The 23871-nt window shown below is 39.9% G+C and overlaps 1 protein-coding gene across 1 annotated transcript in view; it reads right to left on the bottom strand.

Annotated features, from left to right (window-relative positions):
• CSMD1 (CUB and Sushi multiple domains 1) overlaps positions 1-23871 on the bottom strand; it is a 1813702-nt gene that overhangs the window by 260768 nt on the left and 1529063 nt on the right. The window lies entirely within an intron of this gene.

Genomic DNA, 23871 nt, shown 5'->3' with positions numbered 1-23871 from the left:
GGTCTATCTGTTAACCATTGGTTGTTTCTTGGGGTTCGATCACTTTATTTGTTCCTATCTATTGATATACTTACAAGTGAAACTGAGCAGGACCATGGCCTCCACCTGCCTTTTGTCTGTAGAAAACTTTAGCCAAAGAAAAAGTTTAATCGGAGAAGTGAGAAAATGCAGAAACAAAGGAAAGCATTCAAACAGGACAAAATAATAACAGTTTAGTCATTAAGCAAAGTCAAGGACCTTTAGTTCCTCCTCAAGGGCTATAGATAATATTCAGAGTCATATCCTTTGAGCTGTTATGTAGATACTGAAACCCCTACCAGGTGGAAGAAGTTAACTACATCATGACCAGACTGCAGCCATGACACAAGCTGCCACAATTCTGAGAATTGGCCTCAAAGAAATGTTAACAAACTGACCCTGGAACTGAAGACTAACTACTTAAAACAGTCAAGATGACGCTGATCATGACCAATTTCAAGATGGCCGTCAGAGCTGACTGTGCTGTTTCTGCACATAGCTCCCTCCCTCCACCTATAAAAGCTCTTGCCCGCTGGTTGTCACGGGGCAGTCAGCCTTTGGATACAAGTCCACCTTCTCCCCCAGTTACCAGCCTCTGGAATAAAGCAAACTTTCCTTTCCACCAATCTTGCCTCTCGAGGATTAGCCTTCAAGTGGCGAGCAGCTAGACCCCACTTTGAGTAACACAAGGAGAGTCTAAAGAGTTCCAAACTGTCATCAGGTAACCCATATGTCCAGCCAGCCTTCTGGATTCTCCAGTGAGCTTCATGTATGCCTTTCCTGCGTCCACATCCCCTCTTTGCCACACCTGGGACCTTCCAGCAGGGCCACCCCTCGCCGCCAGCTGGTGCTTATCAGGGTCTTTACTGCCTGTGCTCACTCGAGCCCCCGCCCCCAGGCCCACTTCCTCTAAAACTCCCAGATCTCAAGCTTCTCGGGAAGTTAACAAGTCCTTTCTGCTCATGGGAGCCGGGCTCTCTGTCCCACCTGCTGTGGTCCCAAGGGCCAGGGTGAGAGACTCCTAAGTCCCTCCGTGTACAGCAGAAACCCCAGAATGAATCATGGTAATGACTTCATCAAGCTAAGCTCTGAGACTCAAAGAAACAGATGATAGAAATGAAGATTTAGCCTCTGCGTTACTGAGAACCGTACATTGCTTTTGCATGAGGCAATAATTTAAGGCCATCTGTGAAGACAGCTCTACACTAACAAATCTCTCTCCTCATATCATGATGCAAATTTTGACCATTTAAAAAAGCAGAGCTGGAAACTTGAGGGACCACATGGGATCACATCTATTTCCACCTAACTTTGACATTTTCCTTTTCACAAAAATAAATAAATAAAAATTTAAAAAATGAACGTGTGATTTTGCTGTCTGCCTGTCAAATTTGCATTCTGAATGCTTTCCATTGAGGAAGATATACCTTTAAATTCACACTATCATCTACCCTCATAATATCTACATAATCAAGATTGAGTTCTTCAGGTTTGTATATAGGAGGGAAATGAGTACACATTTGGTAATTTACATACAGTTGCCAAGAAAATTTCCCTCTTTACAGTTTCCTTCTATAAAATGTCAGTCTTTACCTACTGTGCCTTTACAAGAACTCTGTGTATATCTATGTAAGAAATGCAAATAGTTGTAATTCAAGATGCCCAGAAGAAGGGATTTTCCTGGTGGCGCAGTGGTTAAGAATCCGCCTGCCAATGCAGCGGACACGGGTTCGATCTCTGGTCTGGGAAGATCCCACATGCCGCAGACCAGCTAAGCCCGTGAGCTACAACTACTGAGCCTGCACTCTAGAGCCTGAGAGCCACAATTACTGAGCCCACATGCCACAACTACTGAAGCCCATGTGCCTAGAGCACGTGCTCCACAACAAGAGATGCCACCGCAATGAGAAGCCCTTCCACCGCTATGAAGAGCAGGCCCTGCTCGCCGCAACTAGAGAAAGCCAGCGCACAGCAACAAAGACCCAATGCAGCCAAAAATAAATAAAATTAATTTTAAAATAATTTTTAAATATATTTAAAAAAAAAAGATGCCCAGAAGGAAAGTGCGTAACAGTATGTCAATTTCAGCACGAAACAAGGATATTTTAAATTACCACGAAGGGGATCGGAATTAAGGGGAAGGGCCCCAGTCACATAGGGTTTCAGGGCTCATGCAAATATCTGACAAGGCTAGTCTGATGCATAGTCCCAGCACCACCGGGAAAGGAAGCGAGCTTCTGAACTCGCTTAGGACAAACCACCACCCTTGCTCACGTGCTGCAGACTGCAGGTTATTTAGCTCTAGCTTTTCTTTGTACAGAATGGAAAGAGGAAGCAAGTCTTTGTTGTTACTGCTTTATTTGGTTTGGGGCTTGGAAGAGACAGCATCAGAGCAGTGCTTTTGAAAGCACCACTGCCCATGGTGACAAGGACCGGAAGCCACCACTGGCTGGAGCAGAATGACAAGCTGGAGTGATGGCTGGAGCAGGGCTCCACTACCAATGGTAATAATAACCAATGTTTCAAACTGTTTCACCATTTGGAAGTCAAATTAGGTATCTGAGTATCAAGTGTCAGTGGTGCATAAAATTGGACATATGCAGGAGACAAAATCCATGTCTCAAAATTATGAACAGAAAGAGTCAAACATCTATGCCTTTTGTTTGTACCCCTGTGACAGAAACCTGGGTGAAGTAAAACCTACATGAGAGGTGCCAAGCTCAAGTGCTAATGGGGCCATGCAGGTCTTACCAACGCAGAGCAAGGCCGTGCAGGACAGCAGCCCAGGAGACAGTGACGCCCTGCTGTCCTGCTGAAATTCACACTCCCTCTGACCCAAGCTTCTGATTTTTCTAGGAGCACCTGAAACCTGGATTTTTTAAGTTTATAAAATGCTTGTTGAATAAATACCTATTTTGGAAATGGAGATGTTTAAAATCCAGGATTAGATTGTGAAAGCTAGACGTAAATAACTTTAAAAGATATTGATAATTTCTCAGTTTTTGGTGAAGGCTGAGACTCACTTCTGCAAAGTCGGCAATATTCCATCTAATTTTTTAAGACTAAACTTTGAAACACACAGAACTTCTGAGGATGATTAAGGGGTGGACAAAGAAATGGTCCAGCTGACTTGCCAGAGACCTTTTATTCTGACAGTGAATTATTTCCTGGTTACACAGAAGAGTTTGTTATGAAAAACTGTCCTCCCTGGAGATTGATGCCTATAAAAGATAAAGTAATGACACTGACTTTCCTGGTGATTTACGTGCTGTCTCATTAGCCATCCACTTCACAGATAAACACTCATGCTTAAAGGTTATCCAGACTTTCCCTCTAAGTTCAGAGAGCATGGCTTTTAAAGTTTTCCATCAAACAAGTTATCAAAGTTCTAAAACCCCCAAATCTTATATTAAAATTAGCTTGAAGAAACGTTTTCCTCTGCCCCAAAACCTGCATTAAAACCTTTTTGGAGGAAGGAAGGAAGAAACATTGAAAAATGAACAAGTAAACACAGATGTACCAATAAAAATGACTGCTAAACTTTGTGTTGAATTATTATAAAAATGTCTGTTTTATTGCTTTTTCTATCACTCAGTCTTGAAAGATTTTGTTTTCTAAACCACACCTCATCATGCAGAGTTGGGCCAAGCTATTTTTTTTTTTAACATCTTTACCGGAGTATAATTGCTTTACAATGGTGTGTTAGTTTCTGCTTTACAGTAAAATGAATCAGCTATACATATACATATATCCCCCCATATCTCCTCCTTCTTGCATCTCCCTCCCACCCTCCCTAACCCACCCCTCTAGGTGGTCATAAAGCACTGAGCTGATCTCCCTGAGCTATGAGACAAGCTATTTTTGAAAGGGCAGTTACTCTTCCCACTACCAGCTGTCCTGTTTTTCTTATGATTCCATTTATTTTTTCAAAAGATCAGTTAAGTCCTTGACAATATCGTGAAATATGTTATTTTGTAAAAAGTCCTACACTTGGTTCCTAAGTGCCTGAAGCTTCTAGACCTACCTAAAGTCATTATATGCAATATATTCCTGTTCTTTTTTTTTTTGCGGTACGCGGGCCTCTCACTGTTGTGGCCTCTCCCGTTGTGGACCACAGGCTCTGGACGCACAGGCTCAGTGGCCATGGCTCACGGGCCCAGCCACCCTGCGGCATGTGGGATCTTCCCGGACTGGGGCACGAACCCGTGTCCCCCGCATCGGCAGGCGGACTCTCAACAACTGCGCCACCAGGGAAGCCCAATATATTCCTCTTCTTGTCAGAAACTTGAAAAGTGTTTATTATCTTTATTTATTATTTTGATATTCCCAAGTTTAGTTTTCCAACTCAGTGAAGGGAGCTTTGTTTGTTCAAAACTTCTGACAGGGTTTAATAATTCATGCACAGTTACAGGCAGTATCATAGACATTTATTCCTAGAGGAAGCATTCAATCAACATCTTGAAAGGATTAGAGAAGGAGCTCTAGAAACCCCAAATTTGTTTCTTGTTGCTTGTGCAGTGAACCAGTTTGATGCTTGGACTCAGTCTGTCCACACGCAGTAGATACACAGCCCCTCTGCAGCCTCTCTCTTCACAAACTGAATGACACTCATTTCAATTGAGCTCTGCTTGCTATGTGGTTAGGGTGTAATATTATCATTGTCTCTTAAAATTTTCAACGCTGCTTTTAAACACTGGTGAAATAAGTTGAATCGATGTATAACAGCAGAGCTCTTCAATGACAATATAAAGTTTTGTGCTGTTGATTTTGTGTCCCTTTCAGGAAAAATATTTTTCTGTAGTTATTAAAAAATCTCAAAAATTATTTTCTTAGATTTATATTTAGATCTACAAAGATAGTCCTCCAAAGAAGAGATACTTCCATTTTAACTTGAATCTAAAAGACTTTAAATTAAAAAAAATTTTTTTTTAATTTATTTATTTTATTTATTTATTTTTGGCTGCGTTGGGTCTTCGTTGCTGAGTGCAGGCTTTACTCTAGTTGTAGCAAGCGGGGGCTACTCTTCGATGTGGTGCGCAGGCTTCTCATTGCAGTGGCTTCTCTTGTTGCAGAGCACGGCTCTAGGTGGGTGGGCTTCAGTAGTTGTGGCATGTGGGCTTCAGTAGCTGTGGCTCATGGGCTCTAGAGCACAGGCTCAGTAGTTGTGGCACATGGGCTTAGTTGCTCCGCAGCATGTGGGATCTTCCCGGACCAGGGATTGAAACCATTTCCCCTGCGTTGGCAGGCGGATTCTTAACCACAGTGCTACCAGGGAAGTCCCTGAATCTAAAAGACTTTAAAATGATCACTCTTAAGGCTGCTATAGAATAATGGTTTAAAAATATAGAGAAGTTATCCTTTTTTATCTTGAAGCCAGTAGCCTGCCATAAATCAGTGTATAAATACCGATTTTCTGTATTTTCTTAAAGCCATAGAAACGTTAGGAAGATTAAATCAAGTTATTTGTTTCAAAACATTACCTATTAAGAATTGCAATTGTTGCTTGAAACGATTTAGTAATTCTAGTTCTTTCTGTTTTCCACTGATTTCTTCATAGTCACATAAGCAGCAAAGATGCTCTGAACAAAATGTTCTAGTCAAAACAAGCTCCCAACATCAGGCAGATGAAAATTATTACTCCACCTCTTTTGTGGTAATTACCCAGTCTTAATGTTTTAAAGGATTAAATCCTATATCTCTTTAAAGTCTAACAAAATATTAGTTTTATAAGAGACTTCCACTTAACTCTCAAGTGTTTGGACTAGTTCTTATCTTCAAAATCAAGCACTTATGTTTGAAAAGAAGCTGCTGTAGATTTAATCCACTTCATACACCCAAGATGAACCATGAGGGTCACAGTCATGTGAACTCTTTGTCCTCCATCCGAGGGACTCTTGAGAAATTACCTTCATGCTCAGGTGAGCTTTGAGTACATGACTGACAAAGAATCCTTATCATTTAAGAATCTCTGATATCTTCTCCTATGAACCACTGATAAAGCCTTGCATGCTTATAGAAACATTATCTCATAACTCTACCTAAGACTTAATTCAACTTGAATAATGTACTTCTTTGTAAAAAAATTAGAAGTTAGTAATCTAAGAAAGGTTGCCATATGCAAAAACAGCAACAACAGCTCATTTTCATTCAGTAAACGAAGAACTGTTAAAAATTCCTTTTTATTAACTTCCTTTATTTGCAGTTACCTAGAAGAAATTGTATCCGGGAGGAGAGCACTGCTAAAACTAATTTTTGTGGTTCACGTGACAAGTTCATTAACAGGGAATTTCATGAAGTATTTGATTAATTCATGTTTCTAAATGCAACTCTCATTATTTAAGAATGAAATTCTGGGTGAAGTATTTGTCTGTGTGTGTGTGTGTGTGTGTGTGTGTGTGTGTGTGTGTGTGTTTGATTTTTAAATTATTATCTACTAAATTATATATCTGTGCTGTTTGTTTAGCCATGTCTGTTATTGATTTCAAATTGGGTTTTTTTGTTCAGCTTTTTTTTTCATTTAACCCATTTCTTTTCCCCACGTGCTAAGTTTTATTACTGCTGCTATTATTTTGTGATTATGTCAGCCACCCCTGTGGAAAGACACTCTGAATTTTACCCAAATAGCATTAATCATAAGGATGGTGGTAATTTTTAAACGGAAAAGCTTAAAAGAGCTCAGAACTTCTGAGCTTCAGAGTGAAGAACAAAACTAGACAACAAAACCCTGTAAAAGTCCAGAATGAGAATCATATAACCAAAGAAATTACCTATTTTTTCTGGAACCATGTTGGTTTTTATCACACATGTCACTAAGGTATCATAAAGCAAGGTAATCACAGCTAGGAATTCCAGGAGTCCATCTTGAAATGTTGTGGAATTCTGAATATATTATATAATTCCAAAACAAATCTTTAATGTTGACTATACTCTGAGTTTGAGTAGAGCTACCCAGTGGTTCCAATTGTTAACACCAGTTCTGAGAAGGCTTCCTGGAAGAATTCGTAGTATTCACCTTCTCACAGATATTTAACACTATACACACCTATTGGTCCGTGTAGAGGACATTTAAAGCTGATGATTCAGGGAACCTGGGGCAAGATCAGGATGAGGCATCTGCACGAAAATGGATGGATGAAGGCATTTTACTCTGAATCAGTTTTTAAACACATCCAAAGGGTGAATATTATTCTAACACACACTATGGTAAGAACATATTATCAGAGCATTGTCCAAATTTCCAGACACATTTAGTATCACTTCTGGGGCTTTATTACATGTTGTGAGAAGTGCTGAATGAAACATGGCCCCTTATCTTCCATAGTCTAGTTAATTATACAGATAGGAAAATAAGTATTTTAAAAAGAATAGATGTTACAGTAGAGGTTCCTGTGAAGGTTGAGAGGGGCACCAAAGGAAGCAGGAGTGTTGGGATAAGACCTGAGCTGGTCCAGAAGCCTAGTCGGTGTCGGGAGTGATAAAACTAGAGGGAGAAACTCCAGGTAAAGTCTTCACAGACGCATGGGAGTTCGGAAGAATGTGGTGTATCTTGGAGTGCAGAACAATTTCTGGGAGCATCTGTATTTGCTGAAGCTTCGTTTTAAGCATGTGGAGGTGGAGTGGGAATAGGACTGAAGAGAAGACAGAGTGGATATGGGCGAGAAGGGAAAGGGCTGGATTGGAGCCCAGGGAGTTGTGACTGAGTCAGTATGTAACAGGGTCGTGGAGAAGCCAGGGCAGCTGCACAGAAAGTCACGCAAATATATCTGCACTTCAGAGAGATAATCAGTAGTCCTATAGAGTATGGATTGGAGTGAGAAAAAAAGGCAGGAAAACAAAAAGATATTTAGTGCTGAAAGGTAGGTTGTAGCAGGGGATACATGGTAGTGGATGAGGTAAGATTATGTGTGTGTGTGAAGCTTGCAAACATTTTATCAGGTGGAGGGAGCTTGAGAGGTGACTGGAGGCTGCAGAGAGATGGTCTGTGAAGAGAGAAGACAAGAGAGGGAACGAGCTGGTACAGGAGAGGTAGGGCTTGCATGTCAGGCAGAAAACAGAAGAATCAACGTCATCAGCTTGTAACATTGGTGTCGTCTCATTACAGATCCAGTGAATTTATCCAGGAAAACAAGAAAATCCTTCATCAACAACTTCTTCCATGAAATAATTAAAAACAAACAAGATTTGCAAAATTTTGACACAAGAACAAGAAGGTACCAGGCCTTAGAGAGCTTACTGTCCGACACAGGAATCAGATATAATAACAAATAACAACAGATTGTGATGAGTATCCAAGCAATAGAAATACATAAAATATGAGTCAACATGGACATAATCCTAACAAATGCGTATTTCTGTTCTCTGTTGTCCTGGGCCCCTATTCTTTATTAGTTTTTCTACTTTTTCTTAATTATTTGTTCTGTTGTATTCACTTCTTTTTATATTGGAGGTTAATAATAGTAGGACATGCACAGAATATTTTTTTAACAGGAACATCTGTAAAGTTTTATAAGGATGGCTCCTTTCACCAAACAGAATGAGCCTCAAGTTATCTGATAAATACTAATGTTTGTCTGGCACAACTACTGAATCTGTTCAGATGATCCATGTCCTTTACACATTTTAGTTTCAAGCAAAAATGTTTTCATGTTGACATAAATACCACTACTCTGATTGTAAATGTAAGCTATTAATACTCTTCTCCTAAAATGTATTTTTAATCATGATTCCTACCTGATGATGAAGGTAGTAAATTATAAACAGTAGCTTAGTCTAGTAATATTACTTTTTTATGGATAAAATGTGTTGGAGAGTATAATTTCTCAATATAATTTTTAACCCACTACGTTAATAGGCATAAAGTGAAAAAAATGAGATAATTTCACTAATATAGTTAGGAACATAAATCTGGAGCATCTTGTCTTCTGACCTACAACCTTAATTCATTAATTAAATAACCTAGTTGACATGCATATATAAAGTGCCTACTGTGTGTCATGCATTCTACTAGGTGCTGAAGATAAAAAATTAATTAACCTCAGTCCTGCCCCACCAGGAGCTCACAATCTGTACAGGAAGAAAAACAACAGTTAATATCATACATCTTAAAGGGACACCCAGTCATTAATTGAACACACGCTTGTTAAGCACTTACTATGTGGTAAGTCTCACACGACACTGCACTGTGGTTGCATGTGCAGGCAAAGCCTGGCCCTCAGGGCTCAGAGCTCCATCGGCAGCGATACTCTCACACCAACAAGTGCTTAAGGAGAACGGAATGGACAAACATCGACGTTTCAGGTGCGGAACTGCTGACAGAGCTGGAGACTCCCGTGCTTTCTGAGGTTTCTGTGAAAGCAGGATGCCAGTACAGGGCAGCCCATTCACAGGCAGCCACCCACATAACATATGGCTGCTTCTAAATGAGCCACCTGTACTCTCCAAGGGACACCAGGTGACCACAAACAACATGTCACACTCAAAGGTGGACACTTCTTTCAGTTTTACTGACAAAAACAGACATGCATACAGACATCCACTTACATAAAGGGACACCCTGAAGTACAATGAAATGAGTTCGGCCAACTGTACGCCACATTTAATTACAAAGAATGTAATTCAATTATTGTCGGAACATATTGCAAGACAGAGTGGTAGTTTTTCATTTTTCTTTTTTGCAGCAGAATTTAAAAAGTAACTTCTCTTTAAAGGTCTGTGTTCTTTGTTTGTTTTTGTCCAGGGATAATATGTCTAAAAAATAAAACTCAACATGTTTATATTCTCAACTTTGAAAATCACAAATTGCTTAAAGTACCTTAACTATTTCAAGCATTTGATTAACTATTGTTGATTCTTTAAATTTTAGTTTATAGTCCTGAAGCATCTTCAGGGCCAAATGCAAAGCTGAGAAGAACTGAAATCCTTTACAATATATAATTATATAATTTGATGTAACCTGATAGCAAAACAGGGTAGAAATTAAAACCAGATTGAATATAGGTTCTGATAGCTTATGAAATTAAATATCAATATAAGTAGAGCCAATAACTAGAACAAGGTGGGAAATGAGAAACTTCTACGTGTATCTATCATAAATACCATAATTGAAATATATTATAATATATTTGCATATTTTTAACAATAAGACACTTTCAATGATGATTTTTTAAAAGAAACTTGAGCATTCCTGTCAAATTGATTTATATTATTACTTTACCCATAGAAAAACTTTCAGATTTTTTTCCATATCGCTTAAGAAAAACTAAATCCATTAAATGAAATGATGGGAAAATTGGAGGAGGACAATTAGGAACACATCAATAAGTTATTTTTAAAACAGTCGTTTACTAATAGTATAACATATAATTTTAATGTCCAGTGTCTCAAACTCTATGATGTCTATACTTGCATTTATTTGTTTTTATATGGCAATATCCAGATCGACATCATACTTTTTTTTACTTTAATAGAGAAATACAAGCTGATGCTCATTTACTATTTTCGCCCGTGGATCTCAGCGTCTACTATTTGCTTAGGAACCAAATGAACGGACTGGGCCCTGACTTCAGATGTGTGTCTCCATGAAGATGGACATGAACCTGAAGGGGAGGGAAGCAGCACGTACAGAACACCTGCCCTGCACCACTCAGTATGTCAGGCACTTTCATCTACGCTCTCTCTCTTAATCCTGGAAATAATCTTAGAAAATCACAAGATCCTAAGCAAGACAGACTGGAGAGTTTGTCACAACCGAAATAAATGGTGGCAGCACAGAGAAAGTCAAGCACACACGTCAAGCAGTTGAATAAGCACAGAATCAAGATGACGATTCCCGCTACAGAGGGTGTTCCCTCTGCAGCTTTTGAAGCGGTCCCTCCCTCTCCCGCTACTTGGTCTCCGTTCCAGGAGGAACTCCCCCCAGCACCGGATGTGCCCACCCCGGGGTCCTCCAGCCATTCTCACTGAGACAGGAATGGGGGAACTAAGACACATCCTGACAAACTACAGAAGACGAGGTACCTAGTCTCTTCTCATCCGCTAAGGAATGGTCACTTGATTTAGCCAAAAAAGGAATGAAAATCATTTTGAAAAGTCCCACGGGGGGCTTCATGATTCTTCACTCATAAAATAACTGTTACATTTTATTTTCCGCAGAAAATTTTCCACATTGGATCAAGAAACATGTCAAGTTTACCCACACCAAATGAACCTCACGCTAATCCCCAAGAGATTATACTGGAGGCAACATTTGACAAGAGTCCTGATTCCCCAAAGACTGTTCTTTCCTCTCTTTGGTTTGTGTTTCTACTCATGGCACAAAAAAAAAGTCTGGGAGGAAGGCAAAGTCACCCCTACTGGCTGATGTCTAAAGACCCCAAGGGGAAGAAGGTGAGTGAGTGATGAATGAAAGGGTCCCCACTGGAGAGAGGCTGAGAACATCGTAATCAGATGGCCAGGGGCCCGGGACGTGAGGACCAGTTGGAGAGGATGGAGGATCACGGGAAATACTTGCAAAATGCCGTCCTAGACTCAGTCCATCCTCGGATTCACGTCCCTTAGCCTGTCCTTTTCAGTTTCCAAGTGCTCACTATACAGAGTGACGCTTCTTTCTTTCTGCCCCCATATTGTGGAGATTTTTATAAGAAAAAGTAAAAGATTTACGAAAACACTTTGAGCCCTTCATAAGTACACTCTATAAATATAAAGGATTACCAATAGTACTTGGATTTATTGCTGCTGTTATTACTCACACGTTGTTACTTTTATTACTCTACAACAAATGCAATGTAATTGTCAAACCACATGCTAGAATGTTCCACCTCAAACAACGTGGTGAGGGCATCAATTCCTAATACGTGACAGCCACAACAAGACAACTGCTGGCCCATCACAGCAGAAGGAGGTAAGAATGCTGTTCCTCGTTTTCTACAGCTCATTCTTTCAAGGACTGTCTGTGTGCGTGACTGCCGTCCATCAGCCTAACTGTGACTTGTCATTGCCAGCCCGTGCGCTCACCCAGCTCTCTCCTGGGACACTAGTAACACGAGCTACCTAACTTAGCTCCAGGGCAGCCCCGAGCCCGGCTGAGACAGAACGGGCTCCTTGGGACTTCGCCACAGGGGCTGTGAAGCTTCACCTGCACTAAGCATCACAGAGAGTTCAGGAGCAAAGCCCAGATGCATAAGAAAGCCAAGTGTGCAGCCAGATGATTCTGTGAGCCCACAAAGCCCATGGATGCACTGTCTTCCCAATCAGTATCACTTTCTTACCTCCTCACTCTTCTCAAAGATGCTCACACTCCCCACTCCTGGAGATAATCTCTGACTCCATCTTTCCACTGCTCCCAAACCACTCACCCATGTCTTGCAAAAAACCTCCCTCCTGACCCTAACCTGCTGGTGCCCATCTTCCTCACCTCCTGCTGAGGGTCTGCCTGGCCTTCTAAGAGACTTCCTGGCGGGATCGCCTACAAGACCCAGGAAATACCCATCAATACCCATCTTGTCACACCCATGACAAGATCGTTCTTGTCATGTCCTGTCATCCACCACTGCCTCAGCATGCAGGCTGACTGCCCAGTTGTGCCCAAGTACTGCTCATCCTCCAAACCATGCTCATCCTCGAGGGTCAAGTTCAGAGCATTCCTGCTGGGGCTTCCAGCTATTCCTCCTGAGTTCTCCTCTTCCTCCCTGGATTTGCTGTGAATCCTACCACTAAACTTCTGGTCTTCGATGTTTTCTTGTGCATATAGTTTATTTTTCCATCTAAAACCTCACCTCCTTGAGGGATAGAATAGTGAATTCTGTTTACTGTATCACCTAAGTAAGCACACAAGTTAAAATAGAAACAGTGAATATATTTATTTACTATGATCCATTGATGCTTATTTTAATTCTAATTTGTTAGCAAGTGCCTTTGATTCAAATAAACCATTAGGCTTCCAATGATTTCCAAGTGTTATGAAAATACAAAATTCACTGCTTGTCCACATATTAAAAAAATAGGTGAACTGGCTTTCAAAATCATGAATATAAATGCATGCCTTTCGAATTTTAATACTTTTCTGATTTTTACAAAATTTGGGAGGATTTAAAAATAGCTTTCAATAAAAAATATGCAGTTAGGAAAATTTCAGGATGCATTCAGCATTACTGAACAAACTTAGAATGGAGGGTAGACAGACACATTTCTCCATAAACATTTTTTCCAAAGAGGGAATCCCATAAGTTCTCATTATACATCATTACCCTCTCTTAGGAAATGCTAGAATTTCCAGCTAAGTCCCGAACTGTTTTTATTACCGATCGCAACAGCACTGAAACCTCCCTCATCTGTTCAAACTCAACCCTCAGAGCCATCCTCATGCCTTTCTTCATCTCATTTACAATCCACTTCATTACTGAGTCCTGGAAACTGAGGATTTTAAAAAAACATCTGTCATTTATATTTTTACCTTTACCACCTTGTTCTTACAGTCATTACATCAGAATTAGATCACACAATGTCCAACAAGTAAATTCTAACTTCACTTGCGTCTACAATCAGTGCTATATATTGTAGCAAGATTAAAACCCTAATACCAAATATCAAGTGATGTCAAAGTGCCATTATCCATAAATAAAGTCTGCCTCTCTCCTACTATGAAATCCCCCCTTCCCCATTACCCCGGCTCATTAAACAATAGCCACCGGGTCCAGGAATGTTGGCGTGGCTCTCTGGTCCTCTTACACTTCATGCCAGAGCCCTCAGTTACCCAATTGTTAAGGGCATTAAAGGGTAAACGTTCTTAAAATAATCACAAGAAAACTTTCATACCACTTCCAACAGTTAAAATATCCTTTGGTGATTTTTTTCATAGAATTTCAGAACTGAGCGTCCAAAAACAACTACTTATTTACAAAAGACAAATATGGTCTGTGGTGTGACAAATCCAACAGCTGGCTGGTGACAGAGTCGGGACTCGTGCTCCTGGTCTCCAGAGACTCAGGAAACTGTATGTTTCACCTCACATCTCACTATCAGGTTAAAATACTTGACAGTGCATGCACATTCCTGGAGTTTGTTACTGAATGGTGTTAAGTGTATCACTCTCAAGTCTTCGCAAATGTGAAGCTGAATATTCCAGATGCCTTTTTCATATCCCCCAGGCTAACTGCCTAGTGTTGGAATTTGACAGACATAATTATTTCATAACAGTATTTTCTGGAATGTTTACTTAGTAAAAAACAAAAACAAAATAACCTCTCATTTGATGATGCTGTGGAAATCTGAATAGCATTCAAATGTCCTTATGTCAAAATTCATGAAGTTGAGAAAACAATAATTTTGAATCTGAATAGATTTCATGCATCTTTTCCTTTTAAAGAGTCATTAAGGATGCTATAATGCATGCAAGAAAAATCAAAATCAGACATAAAGTGACCCATGATCCATTACCCAGCACTTCCCTTCTGACAAGACATTGAAGTCTCTCTGAGATTCCTATCTTCCCATGAATGACTCTTTGCAAAAACAATGTATCTATGACTTTGACTAATACAATAATTATTGCTTTTTATTTCCCCTAAAGAAGAAGGGAAAAAATTCTGTCATCACTCTTCCCATAAAATGTTAAGATTTTATAGTATCTGGTGATATCATCTGTCAGCCTTCATCTTATTTCACACTCAAGTCATATGCTTTTAGTTTAATCCCTGTAATTAAATCATTTATGTCACTCTTCTCTGAGTCCTTTTCTTTCTCAAAGAATTGGTGACCAATAATATATTTAACTCTGAAAGAGGAAAATAGATAGCAGTGTGTATCGACTGTTAAATTGTCACAAAATATAAAGAATTATGAATTAAAAAATTTTTAAAAAAGCCCACAAAACTAAACTTCATAGAAAATGATGAAAAGCTATGTAGAAGCGGTTCCTAGACCCACTGGCATGCAGGGGCTTTCACAGGGCTCGGAGGACCATGACGTGGGTCACCAGGGTGACCTGTGATACCAATTAGGCAACTCTCACATTGACACAGAAGCAAAGCATCTCATGGTTTCACTGGAATTTTTTATAAACACTTACATTTTAGTCTTTGTGATGTTATACATGCTAAGAAGGGAGCAAGATGATAAAACACCCAGTTAGAAGGCAAGCAACCCAGCCTGTATGCCCATCTCTACCTCGAATTTGCTTTTGACACCGAGTAAGTCGATTAAGCATCACCTCTGTCACTTTCCTTTGTTAAAATATTCATAATAATATTTTGCCTTTTCCTCCCTGTGAAAAATGGATGCAGATTCATGTCCTGTGTTTACGGCAGCCTCCCCATGGGGTAGCCACAGGTAGGAGGGGTTTCAGTCTCCAGGTAAAGCAGTGACTCAACCCTAAGCCTCACTTCTTAAAAATGCTATCAAGTTTGGCCTCAAGTATTTTCTTAATGATGTTTTACAAGAATTAAACATTTATTTGGATGTTTATCTAAAAATGTATCCATAAAAATAAAACTTTCTAAGGCAAACCATGAATTGTATGCTTGGACTGGGAACTGGGAACTGGTTTTTTATTCGCCATTCCCTGAGATGCTTTCCTCTTTCTAAAATGTCCACCTTGTTTTACAGTAAATACAGAGTTCTTTGTAGGGACTAACAGACTGCCTCTCTCTCTATTGGACTGCCTTGTCCACTGTGATATTTCCACTGAAAGCCATTCTATTTTGAAAAGTGTATTATATACAACATGATTCTATAGGCTTTCTTTTCTTGTAAAAGCAGAGTAAAAATGCGATTTTCAGAATTCTTACAAGAAGGTATAAGCTTATAAAAAAATGTATGGAGATGGCTTGATATTTTGATAAGGGAGCTTTCCAATAATGCAATCACATAAGCATATGGTCATATGCCAGTCACATAACTGACTTTAAACTGTTTTCTCTCTTTATTATACCATCCTTTTCATAGCACAATAAATTCTGAGTATACAGTTTAATTTTCACTTAATATATACACCTTTTAAAAATATCAGTTTGGGGCTTCCCTGGTGGCGCAGTGGTTGAGAGTCCGCCTGCCGATGCAGGGGACACGGGTTCGTGCCCCGGTCCGGGAGGATCCCACATGCAGCGGAGCGGCTGGGCCCGTGAGCCATGGCCGCTGAGCCTGAGCATCCAGAGCCTGTGCTCCGCAACGGGAGAGGCCACAACAGGGAGAGGCCCGCGTATCGCAAAAAAAAAAAAAAAAAATATTAAAAATTATCTTTTTTTTTCTTCACAGGTGACAGTTGCTATGTAGTACTTGATTCATGGGAGAAGTGTTCCGGTGATTTCCCCCAAACTAAAATAAATCTAATCTAGGTATAATAAAGTTAGAAGTACACAACTCATTTTTTTCTGGGAATAGACTTATTCACAAAATAACTGCCTATTATGTTATAACGCTTTTATAAAATTACCTACTAGTTAACTGTGGAAAAACAAATAATACTAATCACATTTTCCCAGCAGTTTTATCTGCTGAATTTAAGAACAATTTCTTGCTCCATAAACCTTTATTTACAAATTACACATTAATACTCTAGTATCACACAAGCAGACACCAGAGCAGCAAGATATATTTGCCACAATTCTCATCTTCATTGAAATGAAATAAAAATCTGTTGTGTGGACTCACGTGCAAGCCGGTTATTTTCTGGACCCTATTCCATACTTTCCCCTGATTTGTAGCACGACTTTAAATAAGTTTTAAAACTACTCATTGAACCAAACATTGTTTTGACATGACTTTCTAGAACATAAAGACTGAAAATGTGATAAATGCTCTTCTTGGAATAACATGGTAGGTTTTATTAGATAAACAGCAATGCTTGCACATATTACAACCACGACTTTCTGAGAAATTAGTGTATGTCTTTGCTATTTATAAACCTGGATTCAAGAACTTGCTTTTATAACTGCCACCTAGCTTGTACAGAATTTCCAAAATCTAGTTGTCAAAAAAAAGCAGTTATGAAATGAACACATCATTGTGCACTTAAACCTCCTTCATAGTCGGGGAGGAAAAGGTACCAGAAGAATCTCTATCAGCAATAGGCAGATCTCACCACACACCAAAAAAAGTAATTATGTGAGGCGATGGCGGCATTAAATAAACCTTACGGTAATCATTTCACAATTCATACGTGTAGCAGATCATCGTGCTGTACACCTAAAACTTATTATGTGCCATTTATATTTCAGTAAAGCTGGGGAAAAAAACCCAAAGAAATATGGCGACTCCTGATGTAACTGGGTGGTGATGGGCGGGAGGAGGGACACCCCCAAAATTATATCCACCCACTTAGGATGTCAACCAAGCCCGTAGATAACTAGCTCTTGTTATCAAGCCATGATTTCAAGGTCTTCCAATTTCAGCTTCTGACTTAACTCTATTCTTTACCGTCAGAAGCTCTGTTTCTCGTAATTGATGGCTCACCCTGCCCGTGTATACTTCATGCTTGCAATATTTGTGACTTGTTTTGAAGCACGAAGGTGACAGTGCTTAGTATTTCATTATTGGCCTTGAGGATATATTCATATCCAGAGTCATTCGCTCATTTATAATAGCGTGTTTAATGCTGGTGTCATTTTAATTCTATCAGCATGTTAATAAAATCGAGATGACAGCTGCATAACTGTGGCTCTGGGCACTTATTTCCGCTTCCCAGAATATGTTGTGGGTGGTTCCAAATCAGTCAGTGCCAAATCACCCACCTCCGCCCCTTATCAGCTAGAGAAAACAGTGTGAACGGGGGGCGGGGATCCCTGAAGCTGGAAATGAGGGGCCATCCTGGGAAACGGATACATTCTTTTCTCCCAGATTCCAGTTGTAGGGGACTTGGAGGTTTCTCTAGTCTAGGGTGCTTATCTTAGATAATTCAGGGTTGGGTGCAGGGTGACCATTTCAAAACACTGAAGAATGGAAATTAACCAGCCATGAGAGATTTGGCTGTGGGGAAAGCGAAGTCCTAGTTTTCCTGTCCCCAAACAGAACACCATCATCTGCAAATTATGCAGCCCAGGCGCTGGGCAGGTCTCTGGACTCCAGGCTGTGTGCTTTGCTGTTCGCAGAGCTGCCTAGTGCAGCTGCGGAGGGCGTGCCCCGAGGCCCTGACTTTCCAGGATAAGCACTTCCCCTCCTTTGTAAACAATAATACGCACAAAGGGGCCTTATGGACCAGTGGCGCCTGTCCTTCAGGTCTGCATGCTCACCTCCAGCCTCTTAGTAGTTCTCTGAAACGTTCTTCCTCGTCTATCCCCTCAAGCTTCTTTTCCTTCAGCGTTTTAGAGATGTCCCTGACCGTGGGTTCCCCACTCTACAGTCTATATTATGAGTGTGAAACAGAAAAATGAGGCTTGCAACAGCCAGGGGGGTTAAGTCACCCCAGGAAAGCTAGCAGGCTGCCTCCTGAAGGATGACTTTGTAGGATCAGACACCTAGTTCTGTACCCAAAAGAGATTCATCTCATGGGGGACTCTAGTGACTTAAGCACAATGCCAGAATTCCAGTTCCCTAATTGAAAACAATAAATGGATTCAGTCCATGTACTGGAATCCCTATGTCAACACAAATAAGTCACTCTCTTCCTACTGGCAGAGCCACACTGACACCCCAGTCACACTGAGAATATTGCCTGATAACTACAGAATCAGAACAAGAGACTTTAGTTAAATAAAGCCAGTGGACCTGAAGGGAGGGCAGCCTAATTAGTCCACCTCCACCGCAGCACAGGTTTCCCAGGGGGATAAGACTCCAGCATCTACTTGCTTAGTCTTCTGTGCCAAATACATCTGGAGGGGTTACCAAAGAACTTCCATTTTTAAGGTTCATCTATCTGTTCTTCTGTGACTACTGACTACCCCACACCACCCTCCCAAGGCATCCCTCCTTTTTCTTTTTGTTTTTAAAAGATATTTAAAAGATTTTTAAAAGATATTTAAAAGATTTCAATCTGACCACTCCATTTATAAGTAAAAGTAAGTCCATATTTCTTGTCTGTCCCATTATATGTGTTATTGTAAAAGTCAGCAAGTAGCTTTTCTCCTTTACTCTCAGGTCACTCGTGGGTGGCAAGAGCACAGACAGAGCTGTTTGGGGCTGTTATCATCCTCTCCTTTCGATCTCACACTTGCATTAATTTCATTCCTCCAATATTATTAATGGCTCTGCCTTAATGTTGACCAATACCCCTGATCAGCTTTCAGTGGCTTCCATAATCAGGTTCCCGCAGCTCATTTGTCTTCCTTTTTCTCCTCATCATGCATCTTCCACTCTATTCAGACTTTCATATTCATTATCTCATGAGTTCCAAGATCATACTCTACTCTCCGCATGCATCTTTACTCAAATCTGCCTCCTTCCAGGCAAATCTAGGTCAACTCAATTATCATTTGTTAAGTGACTATGGAGGTCATACAAAAGTGAGCAAGTTAAGATTACTCCTCTTGAAAACCTCACACTTCTGTTAGTAAAAACAAAGGATTAGAGACAAAATGCATGGGGTAGGGAGCATGGGAGAGGCAGGTGATTCTGCTCCAGAAATCTGGAGCAGAGCAGCCTTTATACAGAAACTGGCATTTAACTGCAATCTTAAGGGATGAGTCAAAGGCATCTAGCAGGAAGGAAAGAAAATTCTGGAGGCCTCTAGGGTGATTCCAGCTTTCAATGATCTCTCATTGCTCTGGAAAATTATATTTGCCATCATCACAAATAAATAAATATGTGTCATATATATTTCTAACTCTTGGGGTACTAGGATCACATACTGTCATTGAGGAGCTATAGTTTCTTTGGAGAAAAAGAGCAAACTCATATAAAAATGAAATGTATTAGGGGTCAAATACAATACATTAAGGGTCAGAATCAAAAGATTTTTATCTTTGCATCAACGTAGTGCATCAGGAGATGGATATGTTACGGTCACACATATCAGCTTGGGCCCTGAACTGATTTCTATGGCACCCCCTGCTGACCCATCCCATAGTTGAGAACATGAAGGTGCAGCCACATTTCCACGGACCAGTGTTTCACAAGTGCTGCACGTGACTATCCTAAGTCATTTATCTGTGGACGGGAACCGTGGCTTTTGCCTTCTCTGCTTCAATATAGTGCTAAGCATTCAGTACACAAATAATACACGGTACAGTCATTGATCGAGCAGCACACAGACACACCGAGATGGCGCAGAGAAGGTGAATAGAGTTCTTTTACGACACCCCCAAACAGCAAGAACTTTTGTTCAGGTGTGACTGGTGTTTTGCTTGCTCCTCTCTACTTAAATCAGTAAGGGTGACAACCAGAAAGTCCTGTGGGAAACTGTTTCTGAAGAGTGACTGTTCTGGGAACATTCCTGTGGAACTCGAAAGGGGTCAGTATATTTTTTAAAGAATTCTGAATTCAACAGGGAATTTTTTTTTTAATTTCCAGAACTACTTTTCTGTAAAAATATTTGCTGAAATATTTAGAAGACATAGCAATCCACTGTCAATATGGTTTTCCTGATATTTAAGAGCTTTACAATCACTGGGATAACAAAAAAAAAGAAAAGAAAGGCTTATGTTAAATAAGGTGAAACTCTTATTGGCCTGAGACAGCTCTGCAGAATCTTAGTGCTCCATGGAATACAGCTTGAATAACAATGATCCAATCTAAGCTTTTAATGTTATAGATCAGACATCTGTGCGAGGTACAGAGGGGAATAAAAAATGAACACCCATTGTCCCTGATCTAAAAGAGCTTATGGGTTATGCTTCCACTTGACATAATTGTAGGCTCAGAAGACTATCATCTGTTATGAAAATGGACAAATCTGTAGTAAAAAGCAGTGTTTTCCAATGGAGGTAAACTTTTCCAGTTGTATGTTGCTCTAACCTACTACTCAGAAATCAGCAGTTGCTTAATAAATGTTTACTAATATATTTATTCCTACTTGTCCCAAAGATGCCTGGCTTTTCTTCCTTGCCAATGCCTTTACATATATAAATATCAGTCAATAAATATGGAACTCATCAAAGTGGGATCATCTAAAATATTTGAAAATAAGGTCATCAACAGTTCTGGCCCTTGTTTAGAAGACCTGGATTGGCTCCCAGCTATAACACCCCATAGGTAAAAGCCTCAGCAAACCACTTACAGATTTGGAGACTGAGTTTCTAACTTACAAAGAAGAGTAAAAGGAGCTATTTACCAAGACCCAGAATTGCCAAGATGGTAAAATTAGAAGGTATTGGGTAGTACGCTCTAAATATTAGAGGATATACAAAATGATTTGTACTCATTTGAAAAACTTCAAGATGTTTATTAAGCTATATATTTACTCTGTTGACTTTTTCTAATCCACTTGTGTGTAGATTAATTACGGATTTGAAACATTTAAATATGAATGTTTCCTTCAGTAATGCAATTAACGAGCAAGAGGCAATTACAAAAGTCTTCTGAAGATAGTTGAAAGTGCCTTCAAATAGGCTTAAGCTTTAATAATTGGCTGAAAACATTTTACAGCCATTCAGTATTTCCAACCCATCTTTTAGAGATGAAGATTTGATTCAGGTATTCAACCACATTGTGGGAGTGTGGGATTTCTTAAACTTAATTACCGAGTGTTTAAACCTAAGAATTTAATGTGAAGTCAATAATATTTTGATTATAGCCATCAGCACCATCAGTGCTATATTACAAATATCTTTTTCCATCTGGCAGTGTGTTCCAGCTCCAGGACAATCCTGGAAACAAGACTTGCACCTGGGTAGCATCTGTGTTATTGTAGGTGGAGGAAAGAGGAAAAACAGGCAGAAAAGATAGTTACTCCCATCAAGTTGATTATACTAAGAGCTAAATAACTGGAAACCGTCACCAACATTTCTTTCTTCTTCTTTTAGAAAGTCTGTGCTGCTATGTTATAAAAATAAAATCCATATAATTGGAAAGTGCCCATAAACAGATCCACAGCTTCAAGGTTTCTCAAAGTTACTCAGAGAAATGCGAGGAGCAGTAAAGGTCCTCACAGTCTGGAGGGCGCCATGGAGAAACAGTGACAACCGCCACACGCTGTCTAGTAGGGGCTGAGAATAGCGCATGGAAGCAACTCTTTTTTTAAAAAAAAAAACATCTTTATTGGAGTATAATTGCTTTACAGTGTTGTGCTAGTTTCTGCTGTATAACAAAGTGATTCAGCTCTATGTATACATATATCCCCATAGCTCCTCCCTCTTGCCTCTCCCTCCCACCCTCCCTATCCCACCCCTCTAGGTGGTCACAAAGCACAGAGCTGATCTCCCTGTGCTATGCAGCTGCTTCCCACTAGCTATCTAGTTTACATTTGGTAGTATATATAAGTCCATGCCACTGTCTCACTTCATCCCAGCTTACCCTTCCCCCTGCCCGTGTCCTCTAGTCCATTCTCTGTATCTGTGTCTTTATTCCTGTCCTGCCCCTAGGTTCATCAGAACATTTTTTTTTTAATTTTTTTAGATTCCATTTATACGTGTTAGCATACGGTATTTGTTTTTCTCTTTCTGACTTCACTCTGTGTGACAGACTCTAGGTCCATCCACCTCACTACAAATAACTCAATTTTGTTTCTTTTTATGGCTGAGCAATATTCCATTGTATATATGTGGAAGCAACTCTTCTTGACGAGGGAAGGTGGGCATGATACACAAAGGAAGCTACAACCTCTAATTTCAATCCCATCACACGTTTTTAGGGTATATGGACTTTCTTCACTGCCATTTGGAAAATAAAGGGGACGTAAGAATTGTGGAAACAATCCTGTAACCCCCATCTCACTGATAAATAAATAAAGCGACTATAAATTCCAGCAGGCTTGAATTTGCACTGCCATGAGAGGAGAGGAATGAGTGCTCACAAATCAAGAATTACTCTCCTTGGAAATCGTCAGAGGGAAAACAGGACGCGGTAACTACGGCTGAAAAAGTCCTGCAGTGTAACGTAGAAGTCTAACATGATACCTTTCCTAGGAAGTAGCTGTGAGCTTAGCAACCTCCACACTTGGGCGGCCCTGAGGATAAGGTCGTGAAGATGCACAGAGGAGAGAGGACAGCTCTCGGGCCAAGGTTTTAGCTCTTTGCTTACAAGCCATTGGAAGAAGCACGATTTGTCAGATAGGCCAAAGCAACAATGGAGGGGGACTCAGGTGTGCATCACAGGAAACTCAGAAAGGCGCCTAGAGCTTTCACACTGTCTTCCTTCTCATGTGCCCATGTTCCCCTAAGGCTGTAAGACCAGTATAAAAACTGGGAGGCGTGTGTTGACACATCCGAGTAATAAATTAAAAATTGATGAGCATTTGATGGAAAACCCACAGTAGAAGAAAAAGAGATCATGGCGGTTTACATTTTATCTGTAATCAAAGCAAACTGGTTTGACAAGAACTCTCTGAAACTTTTTTGAGCATGAAATTCTCTAAAGTAGAATTCTAGTAAACAAAAGTTGTAATTATAAATTTATTTGGTAATATAACTGCTAGTAATTTATTTGCACATGATATAATTAGTATGCTTTCAATTCACATAGTCTTTTAAATGGTTATATTCATGAAAGTGAAATGTGGGTTTTCTCATCCTGTCCATGGGACTATAATTCTATTTTTGTCAAAAGGATTATAATTCTTCAACTGTAATTTCACCTACCAAGGGGGATTTGAGGCAATTAATCCTCCTTTAAGGCACCTGGGTTAGCTTTATGTCTGGGATAGTTATTATATTTTTCAGGCCTTCATTTGTTTATCTGTCAAATAAAGGAATCAGTCTTGATAATCACTAATAGACTTTCATGCTCAAAAATCCGAAATTTTTAATTTCTTATGTCATGGTATTTGGTATC

This window comes from Phocoena sinus, chromosome 21, assembly GCF_008692025.1.
Source record: "Phocoena sinus isolate mPhoSin1 chromosome 21, mPhoSin1.pri, whole genome shotgun sequence".
Classification (NCBI taxonomy): Eukaryota; Metazoa; Chordata; class Mammalia; order Artiodactyla; family Phocoenidae; genus Phocoena; species Phocoena sinus.
This window is presented reverse-complemented; position numbering and strand designations above follow the sequence as displayed.